This window comes from Petromyzon marinus, chromosome 20 (genome assembly GCF_048934315.1).
Source record: "Petromyzon marinus isolate PM22_M1 ecotype Great Lakes invasive population chromosome 20, UKy_Petmar_22M1.pri1.0, whole genome shotgun sequence".
Taxonomy (NCBI): domain Eukaryota; kingdom Metazoa; phylum Chordata; class Hyperoartia; order Petromyzontiformes; family Petromyzontidae; genus Petromyzon; species Petromyzon marinus.
In genome coordinates, this window is record NC_133686.1 from 14,454,426 (window position 1) to 14,466,062 (window position 11,637).

Here is an 11,637-nt window from a genome sequence, read left to right on the forward strand (position 1 = left end):
AACGAATCTCTCATGGTAGCCAGATGGCTTGCAAATAACCTCTGTCTTTGAGAAGTCAATGTCATGTGAGCCTACTGAATTATAACAGTGATCTGCCACGGCCGAGGTATTGGTCCTACCGTGTTTTAGGTCTGCTTTGTGTTCACGAATGTCGTTTGGTTTCTCTAATGAAACTACTACCACAGATAATTTTGTTGTTTTATATTTTTTATTATTTTATTGTTTCCTTTCTACGTGACTTTACCGAAAGAACCAAGAATATGAATCCCTGCAGTCACGAAGGCTTTAAATCAAAATTAATATTAATGGTAATTTGTAATGCCCGATCACTGCACAGTTATTTGCTCGCTTTCGACGAGAGACATAGGGAGGGATTCAGAGACACGAGGAGGAACCACATATAGATGGGAAGGCAGCAGCAATGCACACCATGAGACGGTGCTACCAACAATTGCCCAAGCTCTGCAGTCCTCTGCATATAAATGTGTTCTCGGCCAATTAATGATTGTTCACATGTGGCAGAAAACCGGAGCAACCGGAGAAAATGCACGTGTGTGAGGGGGCCACATTATATCCTATACAGACGGAACAGGTGGATTCTGCATTTGCTGTACCACCCGCTCCTGGCAAGCCAGGGTGCGGCTCCTTTCTGACGCCCACTGGAACTGAAATTCACGGCATCTTCTCAGTGTGTGATCCACCAACCACGTGTAGCACCAGCGTAGCCACCACCACCTCCAAGAATCATGACATCACTTCCTGTCCACTGTCCAGAATTGTTATCCAAATTGCACTGTCCTTGCACGAGATAAAAACTGCGAGTGGAACTCTCCCAGAACAATGCAGTGAAGCCCTACACGATAACTAGTGCTAAGGTACCTTTTTTAAAGTCTCAAAGCCACACATTAGAGGAACGCGCCACTTGTTTGATCGTCACAGAAAACGACACTCAGTCAACTGACGGCAATATTTGGACATCTGGCCAATGCGTTGAACAATTAAGCGAGACAGGCAGCCGGGGGAGGGGAATGATGACTTCTAAATTAATTGAGTTGCTTAGTACAAGATCCCCAACATTAATGTAAAATCTTAAACGTAAACATCTCGATATTATTTTGATAGATTTATTTATTTCAGTAGGAAGGGCCCAATTAGCTGCCAGGCAGTTTCCCGATATATTTTCTTCATTAAAGTTGGTTGTTATCTTCTGGACACTTATACACGAACTAGGACAAAGATCAAAGATCACCCGTGTAGTCTTAACAGACTGCTGGGGCACGTGCTGTTAGCGACCACCTCTGAAGACCAGCACGGCACACGAGGAGGTGGGTGGCCAGCACCACGTCCGGCCACCTTTGTCTCTTCAATTTGGGATATTTATACACTACACCAGGTACTCATTTGAGGCTGAGTCGACCTAGGAGAGACATAGGACCGGTTCAGATAAGCGTCACTGGTGTTGGTGACTGAGCGGGAATCGAACTCAGGTCGCTCGTTTCTAAGCGCAGTGTGTTAACCACTGCGCCACCACTCCCCACAACGTATATGTAGCACACGTACAAAGACCGACACAGACATAAAAACACACAGACATAAAGACACACAGACACAAGGACGCACCTGATCGAGGCTGCACCTCTGCGTGATGGCGTAACCCTGAGGCAGGACGTTCTCAAACATGACCTGCATCTTCTGGTGGCGCTGCCACACGAGGTCATGGCGTCCTGCAAGGGACAAAGGAGGATAGCGATGTGCGGTGCACTCCCACAGAGGCTCGGGAAAAAAGTTTACCGTGACTCAGCGAAGAGAGCTGCGCAGATGGTAGTGATTATTCTCATCGTTAGGCTGGTTTATCCTGCAACAAAGCCTGGCTGAGTCGCAGGGCTCTGTGCTCATGAGGGTCTTACCAAGTTACCGTAGTAGAGGGGTGATGTTGCTGCTGAGTGCGGTCCAAATTAAGTGATTTGCAGTTATCTTTTTCAGAAGTGTAAAATTTTGGCCAATACCAATGATACATTGGAGGAAACTGGAGAAAAAGATGCCCATGCAGAACAGGGGGAGAGAATTCCTCAATCTCCCACGGTTCTACTGCAGCAGCAGCAGCAACATGCCCTCATTACAGAGTGCTTGCCACAAATGAATCACAATAGCTTGCTAATCTCGTCTAGGAGCATTAACCATCACCCACACTTCGTTTATCCATTCATCGAACAAAGACGGTCACCGCATCGCGTGATTTCAGATGCGCGGTCTTGTTTAACTGACAAGCAACGACTTCGCATTTAATTTTCGATTTAAAGCTTTCGTGACTGCAGGGATTCATCTTCTTGTTCTTTCGGTAAAGTCACGTAGAATGGAAATAAAATAATACAAATAAAACATAATAAAATAAAATTTTCACGACGTTTCGGCCACAACTCAAGTAGCCTTCTTCAGGTGAAGGAACAGAACTGTCGGGACGACAGCGCTTCAATGAACGCCGCTAAGATTAGCAGCGTCTTTTAAGCTAGGTGGGAGAAGTAAAGCGCCTTGACAAAGGTGTTTACATATCAAAGAGGATAATTTAGCATTGAAATAGCGGTGTTAAAGATGTTGGATCAGCAGGGTGTTAAAGTCAGAAATTATCTTGTAACTGGGAGATTAGCATGATGTTAATGTGAGGGATTAGCATGTGACTGGTCACGGAAATAGGTATGTTAAAGTCGAAGTTTATATATCAACAGAGGCATTTAGTATATGGACGCTAAAGGACTGCAACTACCCAACTATCATACAATAAACCGATGTGAAAAAACTAAGTATAAACTACATCAATGTTATCAATAAACTCTATATACTCTCCAATCAGCTGAGCTACTAACAATAAGTCGTTATACATTACAATGCCATATGGCGAAAAAATGGGTGGCGGTTTTTTCTTTTCAACGTTAGCACCACGGAAAGCGACGAGCTTTGTTCAGACGGACGAGTCCATCTATGCTTGGAACGGAGGAGGGGAGAGAAACATCCAAGATGCGCTGCTCTGTCCTGTGTTGCGTTACAACTATTTTATAAACTACACTACAATACATTGCAATGTTATACCTTCCAATCTAAACTACATTGTATAATATCGTATACACAGCCCAATGTAAGCTCTAACATTATGCATTATATTGATATGTCTCCAACTAAACTTTTTTCTACATTACACGACTATACACCGTAATATACACTGGCATAGACAAACCCACCCTTGAATTATACAATGCGTTACTATACACTACCCTATACTTTAGACTGTAAAATATTAGATTTGTAATATTACACTCTATTATTCTACCAACCCTACTGTATACCACACTGCTGTATATTCACTATACAATTACGATACTATATATTGCCTTATGATTTATGTTAAACATTATGATGTTATACTATTTATTATTATACAACATACTATAAACCATACCTTTGACCGTTGTGTGAACGGCATTTAGAGGCAGTGCCAGCGAATTCACCAAAGTTCCTGTACCTGACACCATCGCAATCATTGAAGACTTGGTTCATCAAGGACTGCATACTGATGTACCCCTCCCCTGGTGAGACACTGCTTAACCAACACATACTTCACCTGGAATGGAACTTTCTACAAACAAACTGAGGGCACCCAAATGGGCACCCCCCTATCTCAGGTTGTAGCCAACGTTTTCATGGAGAAATTTGAAAGTGACGCCATCCAGACTGCCACTCTACGCCCGACCTTATGGAAGAGGTACGTGGATGACACTTTTGTCATCTGGCCACATGGCCGGCCTGCTCTAGAACAATTCCTCGACCACATCAATTCCATACACCCAGCCATCAGATTTACCATGGAAGTCGAAAAAGATGGCAAGCTACCCTTTTTGGATGTCCTAATTAAAAGGAGACCTGATGGTTCAATGAGCCACTGTGTCTACAGGAAAGCTACGCATATGGATGTTTACTTAAAACCAGATTCCCACCACCATCCGTCCCAGAAGAACTCCCTCATCAAGACTCTATACCATAGAGCCCAATGCATTTCCGACCAGGAACACATTGCCAGTGAACTCTAGCACGTACACCAAGCTCTCAAGGCTAATGGTTACTCCGACTACACAATCCGCAAAGCCATCACTCCAGCCATGAAGAAGGATCCTCTTGAGGAGCCATTCAAAACCATCACCTTACCCTACATTGCGGGGGTCACAAAAAAGATCTCCAAAATCCTGAATAAACACAAGATCCAGGTCCGATTCAACACAGTACATAAAATCCGTGATCTGGTTCCGTCTGTAAAAGATGTGGTTCCAGACATACAGTACCCGGGCGTCTACAAACTAAGTTGCCTCTGTGGTAGCAGCTACATTGGAGAAACCAAAGGACATATCTCGGACCGCATCGGTGAACATAAAGCAGACTTGAAACACGGTAGGATGAAGACCTCAGCCGTGGCAGATCACTGTTATAATTTAGTGGGCTCACATGACACGGAGGTTCTCTGCAAGCCATCCGGCTACCATGAGACATTTGTTCATGAGGCCATCCACATATACAAACACAGAGACAATTTCAAACGAGAAGATGGATTCTGGCTTAGTAACCATTGGAAAGACGTTATAAACCATTTCGGTTCTTAATTGATTGTATTATACGGTGACTTTCAGACTGCAGTCCATTCCCTGGCATTGCCTCTAAATACCGTTCACACAACGGTCAAAGGTATAGCATGTTGCATAATAAATAGTATAACATTGTAATGTTTAACATAATTCATAAGGCAATATATGGTATCGTAATTGTATAGTGAATATACAGCAGTGTGGTATAGAGTAGGGTTGGTAGAATAATACATAGTGTAATATTACAAGTCTATTTTACAGTCTAAAGTATAGGGTAGTGTATAGTAACGCATTGTATAATTTAATGGTGGGGTTGTCTATGGCAGTGTATATTACGGTGTATAGTCGTGTAATGTAGAAAAAAGTTTAGTTGGAGACATATCAATATAATGCATAATGTTAGAGCTTACATTGGGCTGTATACGATATTATACAATGTAGTTTAGATTGGAAGGTATAACATTGCAATGTATTGTAGTCTAGTTTATAACATAGTTCTAACGCAACACAGAACAGAGCAGCGCAGCGTGGCTGTTTCTCCCCCCTCCTTCGTTCCGAGCATAGATGGACTCGTCCGTCTGAACAAAGCTCGTCACTTTCCGTGGTGCTAACGTTGAAAAGAAAAAACGGCCACCCATTTTTTCGCCATATGGCATTGTAATGTATAACGACTTATTGTTAGTAGCTCAGCTGTTTGGAGAGTATATAGAGTTTATTGATAACATTGATGTAGTTTGTATTTTAGTTTTTTATTAGTTTACTATATGGTATTCATTATATAGTGTAGTGTATACCCAGTTACTTTATGTTAATAGCTCAACTTATTGAAGAATATATTGAATACATTTATTATATTGATGTAGTTTATACTTATTTTTTTCACATCGGTTTATTGTATGATAGTTGGATAGTTGCAGTCCTTTAGCGTCCATATACTAAATGGCTCTGTTGATATGTTAACTTTGATTTTAACATAGCTATTTCCGTGACCAGTCACATGCTAATCCCTCACATTAACATCATGCTAATCTCCCAGTTACATGCTAATTTCTGACTTTAACACCCTGCTGATCCAACACTTTAACACCGCTATTTCAATGCTCAATTATCCTGTTTGATATGTAAACTCCTTTGTCAAGGCGCTTTACTTCTCCCACCTAGCTTAAAAGACGTTGCGAATCTTAGCAGCGTTCATTGAAGCGCTGTCGTCCCGAGAGTTCTGTTCCTTCACCTGAAGAAGCCTACTTGTGTTGTGGCTGAAACGTCGTGAGAATTTTATTATTATTATTTTATTTCCATTCTATGTGACTTTAACGAAAGAACCAAGAAGACTTTGTCTTTGTTTGATGAAAATATTACCTTTGGTATGGAGGGCGAGGTCTGTGTCTGATTGCTCTGGAGGTCGACTTTTGCTCTCTACTTCTTCTGGATGCTCTGTCTGAGTGCTCGCGATGTCTTCTAGTCTCGTCTCTGCTCCTTCTGAATGCTCCATCTGAGTGTTTGCGATGTCCTCTTCTCTCGACTCGATCTCTGCTCCTTCAGGATGCTCTGTCCTAGTGCTCGCGATGCCCTGTCGTTTCTCCTCGCTCTCTACTCCTACTGGATGATCTGTCTGAGTGCTCGCAATGTCCTCTGGTCTCGTCTCTGCTGCTTCTGGATGCTCCATCTGAGTGTTTGCGATGTTCTCTCTTCTCGACTCGATCTCTGCTCCTTCAGGATGCTCCGTCTGAGTGCTCGCGATGCCCTGTCGTCTCTCCTCACTCTCTACTCCTTCTGGATGATCTGTCTGAGTGCTCACGATGTCCTCTGGTCTCGTCTCTGCTCCTTCTGGGTGCTCCATATGAGTCTTCGTGATGTCCTCTCCTCTCGCCTCGATCTCTGCTCCTTCTGGATGCTCCATCTGAGTGCTCGTAGTGTCCTGTTGTCTGGCCTCAATTGGACGCAGCTTCATCTCTCTGTCGAGTTCCACCGTGCACGACTCCACTCGGCTGGGAGGGATGATGATAAACTGTTAAACTAAACCATTATTTTTATTTTACCATGTAAGGCCCACTGAGCTATAAAGCTTTTTTGTAGAATCGACCTGAATATCACAAAGTATTACTCAATGAGCGGCTTATCACGTGGAAATTGCAGCAGCCAAATACTCTAATCACATGATGATTCTAAATGAGGAGGGAAAAAATCAGGGGACCCGGAGTAAAATCCACACCAACATGGGGAGAGAAAGGAATAGACGCAGACTCCATATAGGCAACAGGCATCGTCAGGTTTGGGATCGAAGCCACTACCTCCTGCATACCAGGGGAGGTAGTTAACATCTAGCCACCACGGCGCCTAAGATACAAGCACAACTAGAATCACAGTTGATAAGTTGAGACAAGACTCAGTATTGACTTGAGTAAAATGTTACGTTGTAAATCCTCCTCCACCCGACACAGCCAATCAATAATCAGAATCTGTATTTCTACTGCAGGAGGAGTCCGATGAGCTATGAACCTATTTTCACAGATGTCCAGTAGGTGTAGGGGATTAGAAAGTTAGAACATAAAACGATAGCGGTGCTAAGTATAGGAAAGATAAGAAAATAAATAAAGTATATGAGTGCAACTTGCATGAGTACATCAGTTACTGCCAATTTTTCAATACTAAATGCATAACTTGGAGCAAGACAGCGAAACAACAGTCCCAAACCACACCAAGATAACACAGTCCCTCAATAATATGGGACATAAACATTGAACTATCGATACACGAGAGGTAAGGATCAAAGTTAAAAGCATGGCTACAGGCTCTCAGTGAGGTGGTGGCACCTTGAACTGTCATCCTCCCGACTCAGCGCCGAGTATTTCTTCGGATGGACGCTGATCCTCCACTGGAAGCAGTCCCACTCGAGTGGCAGTATACAGCATTTCGTTCCATTCAAACGATGCTTGCGTTCCTTCTTCTGCTGGGACAGGAGGATGGGCATTGTGCTGAAGGCAGGGTCCTTCAATGATATCAAACAAGCGGGAAGCGCACACAAGCTGGAAGGCAGTTTCAGCTGCTCAGTGAACTGGCGCCAATAACTGTCCAAGCTCTGCGGTCCTCCATGTATGAAGATTTTATTGGCCAACGGGAAACCAGAACACCATGGAATAGACCCACAAATGCGAGGGGGAAACATTGCGTTCTATTCAGATGGAACAGATAGAGTCCATAATTGTCATACTACATTCTCCTGGAAAGTCAGTGAATGACTCCTCCTCGATACCCACCGTGTTGGATTAATGGACACGAGTGCCACAGCCACCACCACCGTTCTTGTCAAGAAACATAAACGATAATTTTGCAAGCTCCGGTCATCCTCTCTTCAGTGGATTTTGGCTAACCATTGAACAAAGACAGTGACCACATTGCGTGCTTTTGGGTGCGCTTGTGCGTCCATCTGGAACCCTCTTCTTTCCAATATGAGAAAGCAATTGGAGCTATGCTCTTTTAAATCATTACATTGAAAACTAATTTCTTAAAAACTGCTCTTTGTGTTTAGAAACTTTCCTTCCTTCGCACCTCCAATTAGCACAGTTGGCTACACATGGTGTGAAAGAAGTTCAACATACATACATCTGGACCAGTCCTTGGCCTTCCCTCAAAAAGCCTCAAAAATAGCCAAATGTGATGTAGTAAACATGACAACAATGGAGACAAAGGCGGCCGGGCATGGTGCTGGCCACCTACCCTCTTATGTGCCATTCCGGACTTCACAGGTTCTACTCGCTAACAGCACTTGCCCCAACGGTCGGTTAAAAGCTATATGGGGGATCGCTGCCGTCGTCTTGGCGGGGGTTGGGGGCATATGTTACACTTTTTTTGCAATGTACGTAGCCAATCATGCTAATCGGAGGTGCAGGACGGAGCAACAGAGGAGAATGGAGCGAAACTCCAAATAACGTTCGACACAAAAACAACAACGACAATAACGATAACACATAAAGTAACTCACCTCCTTAGGGGAGGGCTCAGTAGGCGCCTTGGTCTCACGCGTGCCCCATGATACGTTGTACATGTTGACCAATGAGTAGATGAGCAGCAGCAGGTATCCCGTGGGAATGCAGATGAGGTACAAGAATCCGTGCACGATGCAGAAGAACTCGCGCGGGTGCAGCGCCGCGGCGATCAGATGGATGCCCGCGAGAGTGATGAAGAAGATGCTGCTGGGTGTGAGGATACCGTTCTTGACAATGTCGCCGACCATAGCGAGCAGCGTGCCCGTCATGAGGAACATGTAGATCACGGTGAGCACCATGGCCACCTTAAAAAAAATACCAGGTATAAAGCTCTTTTCAGAAGCCACCTGGCCACAAATGATAGATCAACGAAGTGGCTCATCACGTGGTAATGTATATCAGCAGCCAGATTAAATGCAAAGGGAAGATAGAGAGAACACGTGAACTCCAAATACATAACAGGCGTTAAGGTCGGGATAGGGATCGAACCCACGACCTCCTGTATACCATGCGAGGGAGTTTACATCTCGCCATCGCAGGAGGAGACCTTAGCCATCGGCGTCACCATTGTCCTTTTTGTCCAACCACCACCACTTCTTGGGAGTTACTTTGCATTTATTCCGCACTTTTCCACAAAGTCCTCAAGACCCTGCACTTTGCAAACAACAACAAAATAATGATAGCTCATTGTTATTCTGGGTTCTTTCGGTAAAGTCACGTAGAATGGAGATGAAATATTAAAAATAATAATAACAGAATAAAATTCTCACGACGTTTCGGCCACAACACAAGTAGCCTTCCTCAGGTGAAGAAACAGGACTGTCTGGAAGACAGCGCTTGAGTGAACCCTGCCAAGCATGGCAGCGTATTTTAAGCTGTGTGGGAGGAACAGAGCACCTTGACAAAGCAGTTTACATATAAATTAGCATGTAACTGGGGGATGAGCATGATGTTGGTGTGAGGGATTAGCACCACGGAGAGAGACAAGCTTTGTTAAGACGGACGAGTCCATCTATGTTCAGAACGGAGGAGGGGGGAGAGGAGTTTACATATCAACAGTAAATTAGCATGTAACTGGGGGATTAGCATGATGTTAGTATGAGGGATTAATACCACGGAGAGCGACGAGCTTTGTTCAGACGGACGAGTCCATCTGTGTTCGGAACGGAGGAGGGGGAGGAAGAGGAGGAACCCTCAAGTCCTTGGGTTTTGGGGATGCCTTTGTCCGAACGATCCGCCTACTCTACACCAAGGCGGAGTGCATGATCAAGATCAACGGCGCCCTCACTGCCCCGGTCAAATTCGAGCGAGGAGTGAGACAGGGATGCCCATTGTCGGGCCAACTTTATGCCCTGGCATTAGAGCCTTTCCTGAATCTCATAAGGCGGAGACTCAGCGGCCTGGTGCTGAGGGAACCAAGCATCAAGTTGGTCCTGACGGCATACGCCGACGACGTCCTCCTCATCCTGCGCTCCCTGGCTGATGTCGCCCTGCTGCATGAGTGCCAGGAGGTCTTTTCGAAAGCCTCCTCATCAAAAATGAACTGGCAAAAGAGCAGCGGCCTGCTGGTTGGAGCGTGGGACATGACTGAGTGTCCCGAGAAGGCAAAAGCCATCAATTGGAGCACAACATCGCTGCACCACCTGGGGGTGTTCCTCGGACCAGAGGAGGAACCACCGCAGAGGAACTGGGTCGAGCTGGAGGAGAAGGCGAAGGAGCGGCTGGCCACCTGGAGTCGCCTGTGCAAGTTCCTCACCTTCAGGACAAAGACGTTGGTGGTGAACCAGCTGGTGACGTCCATGCTGTGGCACCGACTCTTCTCCCTGCACCCCACCATGAGCCTTGTAAACGCACTTCAGAAGCAAGTCCTCGACTTCTTCTGGTCGGGTGGAGGACATCGGGTCGCGGCTGGGGTCCTGGCCCTGCCACTGGACGAGGGCGGTCACGGGCTGGTGTGCGTGTGGAGTCAGCTGGCCACCTTCCGACTGCAGGCAGCGCAAAAGTTCCTGCACGCCGCCCCTGCACCGGCCTGGAGCGTCACGGCCTCCTTCCTCCTGAAACAGCTGGGGGGTCTGCAGTGCTCCAAGCAACTATTCTACATGGACCTGCAGGGCCTCCCACTGGGACAGCTGCCACCCTTCTACAGAAGCGTCCTGCAGACATGGAGCTCCCTCGCCGTCAGGAGGCTGAACCAACCGTGATCGGCTGAGGATCTGGTCTTCGAACCGATCCTCAGGAACCCACAGACAAAGCTGCCATCCACCACCACCACCCCTGGCATGGAGAGGCGCCTCGCCAACGCGCGGCTCACCAGGATGGGAGATCTGGTGGAGCCTGAAACACGGGGCCGGTGGATCGGACCAGCAAACGTGGCTGCAAAGACAGGGCTGCAGTCGCTCCGGGTGGCTGCCCGGATCCTGGCCGAAGCCAAGGGGGCCTTCTCAGTGGCAGCGGGGAGAACGCCCCCCATCGGCGTTGGGGATGACGAGGCCCCTCTCGGTCCCCCTCTACCGGAGCTCTCAGTCGTGCCACTGCATCGCCAATGCCGACAAACGAAGGCGGATCACAACCTGTGCCGGCTAGAAGACCTACCGGAGGTGGCCTTCGCAAGGACCATGCCTGGAGGAAAGCCCTGTCCTGCGTCTCTCCGGAGAGGTCTCGCTGGAGGCAACTCTACTGCAGACCGACGTACAACCGCATCGGCGACCTCAGCTGGAGCATCGCCCACGGCACCGTCACCACCAACGTCTCCCTGGCGCGCTTCACCGACACGTCCCCGGAGTGCCGGTTCTGCGGTAAAGTGGAGACGGTGGCGCACCAATATGTGGAGTGCAAGAGCCTGGACTCGCTGTTCAAGGTCCTGAGAAACATCCTCCTAAGGTTCAGCCTCCACTTCTCCCCGACGGTCCTCATCTTTGGATACCCGAAGGGCAACAGACCCCAACATCTTCAGGGGCTGGTCAACGTGCTCTTCGGCTACGCCAAGCTCGCCATATACAGGGCGAGGCAGGTGGCCCTGGAGGGGC